Source organism: Chlorocebus sabaeus, chromosome 10 (genome assembly GCF_047675955.1).
Source record: "Chlorocebus sabaeus isolate Y175 chromosome 10, mChlSab1.0.hap1, whole genome shotgun sequence".
Taxonomy (NCBI): domain Eukaryota; kingdom Metazoa; phylum Chordata; class Mammalia; order Primates; family Cercopithecidae; genus Chlorocebus; species Chlorocebus sabaeus.
Window position 1 is genome coordinate 96,360,294 of NC_132913.1, and position 15,872 is coordinate 96,376,165.

The following is a 15,872-nucleotide window of genomic DNA, read 5'->3' on the forward strand; positions in this document are numbered from 1 at the left end:
ATCTGACTTTTTTTTCTAGCTGCCTTTAAGATTTTTGCTTTAGTGCTGACCTTGGACAGTCTGGTGAATATATGCTTTGGAGATATTCATTTTGGGTAGTATCTCACAGGTGTTTTCTGGATTTATTTTATCTCTATGTCTACCTCTCTAGCAAGATTAGGGAAATTTTCTTGAATTATTTCCTGAAATATTTTTCTCCATATTGTTTGCTTTTTCTCCTTTCTCAGAATGCCAACAATTCATAAGTTTGGTCACTTCACACAATTCCATATTTCTTGAAGACTTTGTTCATTTAATTTTTTTCTTTATTTTTTCTCACTGTGTTATTTCAAAAGACCAGTCTTCAAACTCTAAAATTCTTTCTGAGTAATCTGATCTATGATAAAGGCTTTTAGTTGTATTTGAAATTTCTTAAGTTAGTTTTTACTTTCAGAGGCTTTTATTGATTTCTTTTTAAGATGTTTATCCCTTCTTTCATTTCCTGAAATTAATGTTTATGTCCCTCCAAAATTTATCTGTTGAAATCCTAACCCAAAAAGTGATTTTACTAAAAGTTGGGGGCTTTTGGAGATGATTAGGTCATGGGGCAGATCCTTCATGAGCGAGATGAGTGCCCTTATAAAAGAGGCCCCAGAGAGATCCCTTATACCTTTTACCAAGTGAGGACACAGCTGGAAGGTACCACCTATAAGCTAGAAATTAGGCTCCAGACATCAGATTTGCCAGTGACTTGATCCTGGACTTTCCAATCTCTAGAAATGTGAGAAATAAGTTTCTGTTGTTTATACACTACAGAAATACATGGAATTTTGCAGTAGCAGCCCAAAATGACAAAGATAATGGAATATTATTTAGCCTTATAAAGAAGGAAATTCCATTATATGCAATGATGTTGCTAAACATTGAAAATATTATGCTAAGTGAAGTAAGCCAGTCACAGAAGGACTAATGCTGCATAATTTCTCTTACATGATTGACCACACCAACTATTGGTGAGTATGAAGAGAAGCTGGAACTCACATATACACTTCTGATGAGAATGTGACATTGTACAACCACCTTGGAAAACAGTTTCTCAGCTGTTTTGTTTTTTAACGCAATCATACACCTACCATATTATCCAGCTCTTCTAATCAACCTACACAAATGGAAAGCATATGTTTATACATATCAGCTTTATTTGCAAAAGTAAAAAACCAGAAACAACCTAAATGTCCATCAGTATTTACCTGACATGCTCAATCATTTCAATTGAGACACTAATAGAAATACAATGATTGCTTGCTGTTTATATCATATGTGTTTCACTATGCCAATTTTATCTTTCATAATCGTCGGAGTGTTTTCAATGTATATCCAAAACTTCCAAGATAAGAGGAGGGTGAGAAAACAATACCTTCTGCCTAGTGTTAGGTTACAGTAAAAGTAAGTCATAAATCAAAGTTTGTGACACACTAAGACATTATGAGGAAAAAGGCTAAAAAATAATATTCCTTCTTATTTTCTTATATTTTTGAGACAGAGTCTCTCTCTGTCACCCAGGCTGGAGTCCAGTGGTATGATCTGGGATCACTGTAACCTTGGCCTCCCCGGTTCAAGCAATTCTCATGCCTTAGCATCCCGAGTAGCTGGGATTACAGGCATGCCACCATGCCTGGTTAATTTTTGTAATTTTAGTAGAGACAGGGTTTTTCTCTGGTGGCCAGATTAGTCTCTAACTCCTGGCCTCAAGTGATCTGACCGCCTCAGCCTCCCAAAGTGCTGGGATTATAGGCCTGAGCCACCATGTCCAGCCCCAAAATAATACTCTTAATATCACTGTAAACATGAACTCTCTCTTTCCTTTTATACATTCTAACTAGTACCTTCCTATTTACTCTGAAGTAATAATGGGGTCTTAATAGTCTTTTGGTAGCATCACTTAACATCCTAGTTACATTGGACAATGTAGCCTTCTATGAAATACTGGATGACAAAAATAAAAAAGGAGTTCTGGATGGCAAGTGCTGTTCCAAAGGTGGGGAACAAAATCTGGCTTCCAGACTTGCTTGGTTTGTATGCCTCATTCATGCAAGGATGAAGGTACCTGGGCAACATGTCTCACCAATTCACATGTTTTGAAAATAACTCAATTCATGAATAACTTGTTTAATATTGCTCATATTTTAAAATGAATTCCTCAGTGTAAATTCAGATATAGATATTTGACATGTAAGCCACAGCAGCCTCCGTACTACACACATCTAATTAGGGACTTTCAGTTGTTCCCTGACCGGCCTGAGAGTGTGGTATTTTTAATTTGGATACTTAACATTTAACTGACTTTTCCTTGAATGTAGATTAAAATTAATCTACATATATACATGCCACACTGTCAATGCTGAATTATTTTAAAATAAATTATAACTAAAATTTTATGCTGATACTTTTCTTCTAGACAAAAGAAAATATTGTTTTAAATTTATGTATCTTCACATTGTTATTCCCTCCGCTACATATCCCAGATCCTGCGGGTTCCAGACATTTAGAGACCCTGTGCTCTAGTTTTTCAAAGCACTCTATTGTTTTGGTACAAATCTGTTGCATTATCTCTTATTGAAATAACTGGCTTACTCATATCACCCCCTCACTGGTAATAGTTTTGCTTTAATGAGCTTAACATAATGGATAATTTTACTGACCTCAAAGTGTCAATGTAAAAATACCATTGGCAACAAAAACATTTCCTAGAACTTCTCAACACTACCTACAATTGCTCAAATATGACACTGAGAGAATGAAAATTAAAATAATCGACAGTTAGTTTCATGAGGCTGATTAAGATGCACATCAGAGACTGGTAATTAGGATAATAAACAAATGAATGTGATCTGATAACTGTAGCAGGAAGATTTCCATGATGGCCCCACAGTTTCATCCCCTGAGCTACATGCTCTATGTAATTCCATCCTCTGGAGTGTGAACTAATAGGGTAGTCACTCTCCTGACTAGGTTACGTTATATGACAATGGTGAAGTGATTTTGCAGGTGTGATTAAGGCACCAAATTAACTGACTTTGAGTTAATTAAAAGGGAGAGTATCCTGGGTGGACCTAACCTAATCAGGTGAACCCTTGGAAAGAGGGTCCAAGCTTTCTGTGAAGAGATTTAAAATAGAAAGACTGTCCTGCTGGCCTTGAAAAATAAAAAAGTTCACATCATGGCCAGGCACAGTGGGTGCACCTATAGTTCCAGCTACTCGGGAGGCTGAGGCAGGATGATGACGAGAGCCTGGGAGCTCAAGGCCAGAGTCAGCAACATAGTGAAACTTCATCTCTAAAATATTAAAATTTAAAATATGTATATTTATATACACATGAAAACAAAATTCACATTGTAAATTTGTCAGCTGTCTATGGTGGGGGGGGGGGGTGCGTCACGTGGTAAAGACCTGACAGTGACCTCTAGGAGTTGACAGCGCATCCCAGCCACATACCAGCGAGAGAATGGGGACCTCAGCCACACAATCACAGGGAAATGAATTGTGCCAACAATCTGAAAGGGCTTCAAAGCACATCTTTTAAAATAGAACCTGAAGTTGAAGACACAGCAGGCTAACTCATTGATTTCAGCCTTGTAAGACCCTGAGGGGAAGACCCTGCAAACCTTGCCTGACTCCTGACCCATGGGGAGTGATATAATAAATATATGTTGTTTTAAGTTATTAATTTTGTGGTAATTTATTTTGGTGTTTAAAATCCATACACTATCCTACAAATGAAAGCACAAGACCTGGTAGTTCTTTTTGCTTCCCTGACACAGAATACTCCAACTTGGGAATACTGCTTTGGAAGTACCCACCAGGTGACATGAAGAACTGCCTGTACTGTTACATCAGCACCTTTCTCAGTGCACACTTATCACTACATGTGGAATCATTCATGAGCAGCTGATGCAAGACGAAATAATCCAAGCTTTTTGGGTCATAGATAGGTCAGTGGAATATGTGGGTGCAAACTGAAAATGGACACAGGCAGCTGTATTACGACCTCACTAAGGAATGGCCTGGAAACACAGTGACAGATGAATTCCTCCCATTGAAAACTTAGGTCAATATACCCATTTTTCCATTTTCTGTTGGCAGAGAAGTGCCCCAAATTTAGAATATTCAGGAACCATGGGAAGCAGCAAGTGGTCTGGCTGAATGGTCAATGGCAACAAAAGTTTGGAAAATTTGGGGCAGAGGCATGTGGACTGAACATGTGGGACTGAATGCAAAGTGTAAATACCTTGATATCCCATATAAATGCCCACTAGAGAGCGTTTTCAATAAAGAGGCATCAAATAAACATGTAGATAAAATGATTGTACAGTTGATATAAGACATCCTCTGCCATCCCAGTGTTGGCATGATGGGCACATAAATGAAGTAGTCACGATGGCAGAGATGAAGACCACGTGTGGGCTCAACCATAGGCCCTCCCTCCTTACAAAGGTTATCTAGCCAGTGCCACTGAGAAATACCAACATACCAACAACAAAGACCAATGCTAAGCCTTCGACATGGCAGTTTTCTTGAAAAGACTGCTTTCCACTTGGTGGCAAGTTGACTACATTCAGCCAGTGATTTATCATAACAAGAATAGACAAATGATACAGATATGAGTGTCCTTCCTGTAATTAGGGCTTCAGCTAGTGTCACTATCCAAGAGTATAAGGAGCATGTGATCCTTTGCCACAGGATCTCATATAACATAATATCAGAGAAAAGTACCAACTGTGCACAAGAAGTTGTGGGAATAACCACACTGAAAAGTCAGCAAAACATATGAATAGACAGTTTTCAAAAGAAGATATACAAATGGTCAACAAAGATATGAAAAATTCTGAAATCACTAATTATCAGAGAAATGCAAATTAAAACCGCTATGAGATATCACCATACCAGTCAGAAGGGCATTATCAAAAAGTCAAAAAATTACAGATTTTGGCAAGGATATGAAGAAAAGAGAATGCTTATACACTGTAGGTGGGAATGTAAATTTGTAAAACCTCTATGGAAAAGAGTATGGAGAGTTCTCAAAGAACTAAAAATAGAATTAAAATTTGATTCAGTAACCTCATTATTGGATATCTTCCCAAAGGAAAATAAACCATTATATTAAAAAAGATACCTGCATGCGTATGTTTATCATAGCACTATTCACAGTAGCAAAGATTTGCAATCAATCTAAGTGTCCATCAATGGATGATTGGATGATGAAAATGTTACACACACACACACACACACACACACACACACAATGAAATACTATGCAGTTATAAAAAAGAATGAATTAATGTATTTTGCAGCAACATGGATGGAACTGAAGGCCATTATCTTAAGCAAATCAACTCAGAAATATAAAGTCAAATGCCACATATTCTCACTTATAAGTGAGAGCTAAATAGAGTGTCCACATAAACATAAAGTGTGGAATGATAGTCACTGAAGACTAGGAAGAGTGGGAGGTAGGTGAGAGATGAGAAATTACTTAATGTGTGCAAATCCACTATTATGGGATGATGGTTACACTAAACCCCAGACTTCACCACTCCACAATTTGTCTACGTAACAAAGTTGTACTTGTAATCCTTAAATTTGTGCAAAAAAAAAAGTTGTGGCAAAGAGCCTATGACCATGGATCCACTGGTCATATTCCATAAATCACAACCCCGGTTTGGATTGTGTTCCACTGGAACAGTTTCTGAAGGTACAGTTGAAGCACCACCTCAGAGATGTTACTCGTGGAGGATCGGCCATCCTGCAGAAAGTGATTTGTGCCTGGAATCAAAATCCTTTATGTTGTGCAGATTCCCCAGTAGGAGAATGCATGGGTCCCAGGAACACAGGCCGAACACAAGAGTGACGCCACCACCTCTCCCAAAGACTCACTTGGGGGATTTGTGCTTATTGTGCTCACACTGCTGGACTTCAGGGTTAGATAAAAAAAATTAGATGTTTTGGTTCCTAAATGTTAAAATCTTCCACCAGGGATTACAAGTGTTTCATTGAACTGTCAGTTTACAGCTATTGCCTGGACACTTCAGGATGCTTGTGTCCGTGAACCAGTAAGTAAGAAGCAGAGTGTTCCTCTCAGAAGGAAGCAGGGGTGCTATTACACAATGAAGGTAAGGAGGAATATATTTAGCATTCAGATAATCCTCTTGGTCACCTCTTGGTACTCATCTGTTCAATTCTGATAATAGATGGATAATTGCAGCATCAGGGGCTGAGAAGGGCATGGTGACCAGGGGCTCAGAACCTGTTGAAAGAAAAAGCTATCAGAATACTATCCATTCCCATCTTGTTTCTTCCTCATAGCGAGGCCATTTTAAAAATAAACTGTAATACGACAAAGTAGAACATGTTGACTTCTTTTCTGACTTATAATGTTAAGAATTACTAAGTATGATTATTTCATTCCAGCACAAATAGATTGGGTACAATCGTCCATGATAAAAATTAAAAACAAGATCAAGATGCTATTTGTGAATCATTTTATAAGTTAATTATTTACTATGCTAGAACTTGGGAGGAAAATATTTTTTAAAAGTAACATTTTTATCATGACTGCTGAATGATTGTCTTAATATTTAAGACTAAACAATGCAGTTGTCATGACATTTGTTAAGATAATAAAGGGTATGTGTAATTTTCTCTGAAAAACATTAGTTCCTTGTTAACATTATCTATCACAGAGTGGCCAGCAAGTTTTTATCTGTTAAAGTTAGAAATAATTAAAAAATACCAGCAAGTCTAATAAATAAATGTTATTTTTAAAACCATATTTTCTGTATTTTTAAAAACAGAGTCATAAAGCCATTTGGAATTTTTTTTTTCACTGTATTTTTCTTTTCCTTCACCTTATTGTAAAGTAAAGTCGTAGAGTGTTAAGATTTGGAAGTGTTTTCCGAATTATTTGGTTCAACTCCCTCGTTTTATTGAGACAAAAACTAGGGAGGTTACTTGAGTTATTTTAGGTCATTCTGCTAATTACTGCAAGAACTCCCAACTACTATGTGTCAAAACTTTTTAAAAAATGTTCTCTGTCATGATGTTCTTGGAATAATGATAGTGTTTATTTTTTCCACATTTCTTAGTGACAAATTCTTGCTTTTTAATTTCTGTGCTTGTGCTTTCTCCAAATAGCTAAGTAAATATTAAACTGTAGTTTTTACTTCTATTTCCTTCTCTAAAATACAGATGTAATATATAAAGAGGCTTGCTTTGTACATCTCAACCTAACATTAAAATATAAAAAGACTCACAAAAAGGATATTCATCCAATACACAATGTGGTTTTTCTAATTTACAAGATGCCTGGAATTTCTTGTTCATATCTCTGATATCAGGATGCTGCTCCTAAGAGGGCGGCATCAGCAGCTCAAAGAAGAAACATGAATTTGAATTGGTTTCTATAGTAATTCTTGTTTTGCTTAGATTTTGCTTTCCTTAGCTTTTGCTTAGATTTTTATGTCTCTTTTTTTTTTTTTTTTTTTTTTTTTGAGATGGAGTCTCGCTCTGTCGCCCAGGCTGGAGTGCAGTGGCGCAATCTCGGCTCACTGCAAGCTCCGCCTCCCGGGTTCACACCATTCTCCTACCTCAGCCTCCCGAGTAGCTGGGACTACAGGCGCCCGCCACTGCGCCCGGCTAATTTTTTTCTATTTTTTAGTAGAGATGGGGTTTCACCATGGTCTCGATCTCCTGACCTTGTGATCCGCCCGCCTCGGCCTCCCAAAGTGCTGGGATTACAGGCGTGAGCCACCGCGCCCGGCCAGATTTTTATGTCTCTTATGTCTTGAATAATTTTTTTAGGCACAAGTGTTTTTATTGTAATTTTTTATTTTTAATTTTTGTGTAGACATATTAGTTATATATATTAATAGAGTACGTGAGATATTTACCCCCTCATACAATGCATAATAATCACATCATGGAAGATGAGCAATCTATTCTCTCAAGCATTTGTCCTTTGTGTTATGAACAATCCAGTCATAGTCTTTTAGCTATTTTAAAATATCCAATTGTTATTATTGACTGTAGTCAATATATATACTTGTTGTGGTATCAAATAGTAGGTATTATTTATTCATTTGAACTATTTTTTTTCTACCCATTAACCATCCCCAATTCCCTGCCCAAATACCCTTCCCAGCCTCTGGCAACCATCTCCTACTCACTATGTCCATGAGTTCAATTGTTTTGATTTTTAGATCCCACAAATAAGTGGGAACATGTGACATTTGTCTCTTTGTGCCTGGCTTATTACACTTAACATCATGATCTCCAGTTCAACCCATGTTATTGCAAATGACAGGATCTCATTCTTTTTATGACCTAATAGTACTATACTGTGTATATGTACCACATTTTATTTATTTATTCACCTGGTGATACACACTTAGGTTGCTTCCAGATCTCAGCTATTGTGAACAGTGTGGCAACAAACATGGAAGTGTAGATGTCTCTTCTATATATTGATTTCCTTTCTTTTGGGCGTATACGTAGCAGTGGGATTGCAGGATCGTATGGCAGATATATTTTTAGTTTTTTGAAGAACCTTCAAACTGTTCTCCATAGTGGTTGTACTAACTTACATTCCCATTAACAGTGTACAAGTGTTCCCTTTTATCCATATCCTCTCCAGTATTTGTTATTGCCTGTCTTTTGAACATAAGGTATTATAAGTGGGGTGAGATGATATCTCATTGTAGTTTTGATCTGGATTTCTCTGATGATCAACAATATTGGTAAATTCTGCAAACTATGTATTGGCTCTATCCTCATTATCTGCGTGACAGGATCATTTGTAACCAAATCTCAGCATCATACGATAACCCTATATAACAAACCTGCACATGAACCCCCTGAATCTAGAATAAAAGTTGAAATTATAAATACATGAATACATAAATCAATGAGCCAGAAGTTATTTTTGAAGGAACTTCAAATTGTCCTCCATGGTGGTTGTACATTAGTACAACCATACATTGCCATACATAAATACATACATAAATACATAAATTATGAGCCAGGAGTTATTTGGTATAAAAATAGAAGCACTTTTTGTTCTTGGCCTAACCAGATTAACACACATTTTCAAATTTAAAAAAAAGGTCCCAGGCCAAATACCAAAATCAGAGGGGATCTCTAGGATCTTATATTGAGATCTCTAAAATGTCTATCTAAAAAATTTTCAGATAACCTAAAGACCTTTTAATAATTTTAATGGATCATGAAGTATGACTTGCAGATCCTCTTTGTTAAATAATAGGACTTATAGGAATCTTAAGTTCATGTCTCACAGGGAACTTAAGATGGAGATGAATTTAACTAGAAGAAATTTATTGTTTTTGTTTGGTAATGGAGTTGATTATAACTTGGTACATAAGAAATCATAATATTGAAAAAAGAATCATATTATCTTGACTTGATAGTGACAAAGATACTACCAAATTAAGAAAACTTTGCATCCCCAAACTTAAGCCAAAGAGCTAGCTGAGAGGATTACTTGGTTATAATTTTGACAAAGAAAGAATGATTTAGAATTTAGAAACAAGATCCCAGAGGACTGAGCCAAGAATTGGGGAGATCTGTAACTGGGGGATCTGCAATAAGAGATCTCCAGTAAAGAAACTGGAAATGTCTTCCTGGCTGGATTTCAAAATATCTATGGATCAGTAGCTGCTATCTGCCTCCTATTTTTTCCCTTTTTGACAACAGTGTCTATAGTGATTTTTCCAAGTAAGTCATATCATTTCATTGCATTTTGGGTGGGTGGGTGTGTCAGGGGGTAGATTCTTTGTGTTCACAGGTGTTCAGATCAGGAAACAGTGCTCAAAGTGCTGTACCTGAGAAATCACACTTCAGAAATATCTTCCAACATAGAAGAAATTTAGGTAATGGGATATTGAGCTTCAAGTTAATCCCATGATGAGCTGAGTACTGGGGACATTGGGGGAGAAAATAAGTGTATTTTCATATTGGAGAGATATAAGTTGTGTTGTGTGCCTGTGGAGAAGATTACAGCACAGTGTAGTTTCAAAAGATGGCCATGCCAATCTCTATTCCACCCAATATGTTATTCTTACAATAGGACTACTTGTCACTCCTCCTATGCAGGGCTGGGTCTATATTCCTTGCAGGATTTTTGTGACTTCCTTAGCCAATAGCATAGTGGAAAAGTGACGCTATGTGATTTCTGAGGATAAATCATAAAAATGTCACACACTTAGGGTTTGCTTTTTGAGAAGACTTGCTTTTAGTTGTATACTGTGAAGAAGTCCAAATGAGTTACTCAGAGAGACCACAAAAAAGGTTATATGTAGATGTTCTATATGAAAGCCACCTGAGGTCTAGGATGTAGCTGCCATTTATAGCCTGACATATGAGAGAAGACTCTACCATATTTATCCAGTCATCACCCATCAAGTTAGTTCAGCCTTTGAGTCTTCTCAGCTAAAGCCTCAAAGACAACTTTTTCTTGCTTTGTGCTATTTTTAATCCCGACCCATAGAACCCATTAATATAATCAAATTATTCTTTTATGTCGCTATAATTTGAAGTGGTTTCTTACATAGCATTAGATAGTTGATAAACTCTGAAGTAATTTTGAAAAATTAAACATCCAATCACATTTTACATTAATGTCTATTTTTCATTATAAGTAGAAATAATTTAAAAGGGTATAATTTCTGGCTTCTCATTAATATGGAGATTTTCCTAAAAGTTGGAAATGAGACAATCAAATAGTTTGGCAATTTGAAAAGTAAACTGACTATATAAAAAATACACAAGCATAATTTTTTTTTATCAATTGGAAATTTTACATTGTCTGTTTTTCTTCAAGAACTTAGATTCCTGTTCTATTTCTCTTATAAAATATTGAACTTCTGTTAACACACTGTATTTTCAACAATTTCTTTCACAGCATTTTGGAGTATTAAAACTTTGGGGTAGATATTTTGTTAAATAGGACTAAATTGCACCTACTCTCCACCTACTCAAATTACTAGAGAGGTCTGGATTATTTGATTACTTGTAAAACTTGGCCCTGCTGTAATTAGGTTCAAGAACAAAGTGTTTTACCATGTGAATCATAGATTCAGTTAAAATACTGCAATAAATCTTAGGTAAGCACCATGAGGAATTTATACATTTATTAATTCATTTTTTAATATGTTACAGTTTTTCAGAGCAAAGGATAGGGATAAAAATAAGTTTCCCATAATCAAATTCCAGTTCAGCACACTACAGGACAAGCTGACATAACAGACAATAGTTTTACACCTCAAATGTAATCATAATTTCAAAAGACCCTTGGACATAACTACATTCTATAGGCATACTAATGTGTAAATAAAAACCAAATCATTATCATCAAATATAGTTAAGTTACTGTTTTTATTTTTTTAGGACACACTATGTTGCATAATACTCTGGGATGTAGCATGTGCTCAGTGGAAATGGCACGCACTTGTAGTTAGAAAGTTTGGCAATAAAATTCTTTGAAGAAGGCAACTGTATCAGTAAGGCTCCTTTGCTTGGAAGGTATAAACACATATACATACATATGTACATACACATACTTGAACTTCTGTAACACATTGTATTTTCAACAATTTCCTTCACAGCATTTTGGAGTATTAAAACTTTGGGGTAGATATTTTGTTAAATATGTATGTACATATGTATGTATGTGTGTTTGCATATAAAATATATTTAACATACATTTAAAAAGACTAATAAAAAATTCAAACCAGTGACCCCAAATAGAACAGTGTCATTTGATGCACTGTGTGGGTCTGGTTTATTAATAACATTGAGCTAACTTGGTTCAGTTTATCGAGAGAAAGGTATCCTTCTCCTCATTGTTGGTTCTCAATCCCAGGTGGCAAATAGACCAGTGTGAGGCTGTTTGGGGCTGGTACAGGACAGGGATATGCCAATGACAACCAATGGGGGAGTAGACAAGTAATCTAAAACACTCACAATGCTGAGGATGAGAACTCACAATGAAAAATAATTGACTTGCTCTAGTACACTGCTGTTGAGAAGCCATATTAGCTGTCACCATCAGAGACTCTGCTTAGAGCCAACTGCTATTATTACTTCCTTTTATATGGACTTCTATTCTTGTATGAGTGAACTGGAAACACATAATTATATATATGTGAAATATACATTTACTCCATATTTATTTATAAAAATGGGATTTTACTATATATACTATTTTATAGTTTACATTTTTCCTCTTAGCAAGTTTTCGTGAATATTTTCCATGTTACCTGCTATTCTTCAACATGATTTTCACATTGTGTTTCTTCAAAAGAACACAATATCTTCTTTGTCATTTGCTTGCTGTGGGACAGGCAGTTGGATTTTGCTGTTTTATATATAGTGCAACAAAGTAGAAAATCCTTGTACTCACATGTAGCTGAAATCTCAACTTGAACCACAGACTTTGCCCATCACTGTGGTTTATGCAAATATGGATGTATACAGAGCACTGGAGGAAACAAGCCAACAAGAAATACATTTGCACTGGGATGAAAAATCTTTTGAGAAATAGATCATCTGCGGATTCATGCATATTTGATAATAGATGGCATAGAATGCCAAGTAGTAAACTAGCACAGTTTTTCATTCTTTTGAAAAATAACCCTAATATTTAGCTGAGTACATTGCTACTTTAAAAAATGCCACAAATCTTATCATCCTTGTTGAACTTAAATCTCCTGGCATTATATTCTGGCCAATGAGATACTCGATGAAATGTTCTATGTAAGTCCAGAAAGTCTCCTTAAAATGAAGGAGTGCTCATATTTCCTGTCTCTATCCTGCTTCCAGGGATGTGGATTTTCTATCTGGTGCTCTGGCATACATTTCAGTAATAAGGAAAACAACCACGCCCTCAGGAGGATGGCACAATAGTGTAGAAGAAGACTGGATCTCTAACAACTTTTGTAGCTTTCATAGCAGTCTAGGCTGTCCTCTTATAGACCTTTTTTTTAGGTAAAAGAGAAATCAAATTTCAACTTTGTTCAATCAACTGTTATTGGAGTTTCTCTGTGTATTCGTTTTTTAGGGTAGCCATAACAAAACCACAGACTGAGTGGCTGAAACAACAGAAATTAATTTTCTCACAGCTCTGAAATCTGGGAGTCTGAGATCAAGATGTCAGCAGACTTGGTTTCTTTTGAGGCCTCATTCTTTGGTTGAAAGATAGCTGTCTTCTTGCTGTGTCTTCACATGGCCTTTTCCTCTGTGTGGGTGCATCCCTGATGTATCTATCTCTATATGTCCTAATATTTTCTTCTTATAAGGACACCAGTCAGATTGGAATAGGGCCCTTCTAACAGTGGCTTCATTTTAGTTAAAGGCCTTATTTCTAAATAAAGTCACATTCTGAAGTACTGGGGATTAGGACTTCAACATATAATGGGGTGGGGGGGACATGGAATTCCGTCTGTCACACTGTAGTATATCTGATGGAAAATAATCTTAAGTGCTCACAGCAGAGTGTCTGTATGCCTGGGAGACTGGTAAGATGACCTAAACAAAACCTATTTGCCTTCTAGAAAGGAACATCCTAAGGTTTGGCTAGATGGGCCCAGGAACAAAATGCTGGGTGTCTGAGTAAAGTAGTAACAGTTAAGCTGACTCTGTCCTCAGTTCAGCTCTAAGGAACAAAAGTACACGCTTAAGGAGAGAAAAAGCAATAAGAAAAAATTTTTAATAATCTTTCATCATTCCTATAAAACGGATGCATAAGAAATCTAGCTTTGCAATTATTTTGCAATTGTTTTTGTTTGATGGATTTCAAAACTAAATGTTTTAATAAAAAGATATTTTTAATTTTTAATTTCAACAGATGTTTTCAAATTACTATGCAAAATGGTTCTAATTTACTAACACGTAATAGTAATAGTTTGTTTCTAATAGGTCTCTTTGAAAGATACTTTGTCCCTAAAAATGCTGAGGGGAATGACTTTAGCAGAAGTTTAGATGTTGTCTATCTTTGCAATTAATTGAGCTCCAAAGTGAGCTCATTCTTTAGATGGAAGAGTCCTTGGACATAAAGTCAGTTTTTTTTTTTTTGTTTTTTTTTGTTTTTTTTTTTTTTTTACCAAGGCTGTCACAATTGAAGACAGTGTAGCTTATCTGACATTTATTGAGTTTCAGCTGTGGAAGACCAAGCTAGACTTCCTCTATAGGCTGGTTTATAATCTAATGCCAGAATCTAAAGAAGCAATGAATAAGAAAGCAGAGAAATCACAAGAGCTATGGAGTTGATAGATTGATTTGTATTTGATGTTCTCAATGAACTCTGCCTCAGATGCAAAGTACCACACTGCAGAAACAAATTGGCTATTAGGAAAAATCTTCATGTTCTAACTGGAAAGGGAATATGCTTTTTAATTTTTCAAATAGTACAGAATGAAAACGGGGAGCAAAGAAATAAAAGATGCTTTAGACATAATTAAGAAAACAGTGTAGAAAAGATAACTGAGAAACGAAACACAAATAAAAGCTAGATAGTAACTGGGATTTAAAATTTAAAAAGACAAGTGGATTAGACTGGAGAATAAAACTTTGAAGCAGTAAAGGTATTCTGAAGATGGTAAAGAAAAAAAAAATGGCATGATGTGATTCAAGAAGCTCAAACATTGAAGAACTACTTGCGAAACTTCTCCTACATGGCCCAATAAAGCCTGGGGGTAGGAAAAGAAGAAGTCCTAGTCTCTTACCTCAGAATATTAAAGCTTATGATTACTGAGGACTCACTGTGGTACAGATAGCTGAAAATCTGACTCACAGTGTCTTTTATACAATAAGGTCATTTGTTACCTGATGTAGTTGGAATGTGCAGTCTTAAGATGGGTTTCATGGTGGTTTGATCTAGAGACAGCAGTTTCACTAAGAATCTGTTTTTTGTTTTTCTTTTTGTCTCTTAACTTTTCCTGTCCATTGTCAACTTCATAAAGAGACCTCCTTTCCTCAACACATCATCAATGCCAGTGCCAATAGTATCCAGGGCTCCCTGTTTCCTCATTCATGTTTACAAATTTGTGGATGCTTTCCCAAAACATGGAACAAAAGATCTAGTTTTCACTACTATTGGACTAGCATAGATAACATGTCTATCTTTGAGCTAATTTCTGAGACAAAGGGTATTGCCTCAGTAATTATGATTTTTTACTAACTGCTAACTCGTTAAGGTGTATTAAGATTCACTTTGAATTTCTGAATGCAAACAAACAGTAAGGATAACACACAGGAAAATCTGGGCATTATTAGGAAAGGAGAAGGAAAGACTGATGCTGGGGCTATGTAGGCAAGACAAAATATGTTCACTATACCATCCTAATAAGTAGTAACAATCATGTACAGACCTAATTCCAACTCAAAGCACAGCTATTTAATAGTAAGTACACTACAATCAGAAGGGTGTAGTGTATATGGGAAACTTTTAATGTAAACTCTCTTCCACCTCCATGGGAAAATTCAGTTTGCCTTTATTCAAAGAGAGCTTTTATGCCCTTCATATTTTCATTCAGTTTTTTAAATTGTACTGTGTTTGGAACTATATATCAATACCTACATAAAAGGAATCAATATATTTTCCTGCTAAGGGTGTGCTACATCATCCATGTCTTTTTCTCCCATGATTGTCAATATTTATGTAAATATTATAATATGAGGTTTTGCCTCAGAAGACAGAGACCCTTATAACACAATTTTAAAAATGATGCTGCTACGTTTGTTTCATTTCTCATGCCAGATTTTCTAACCCTTTGCTGACTCCCTCCCACCTCAAATATCACAGCACCAAACTTTATATTAGGAG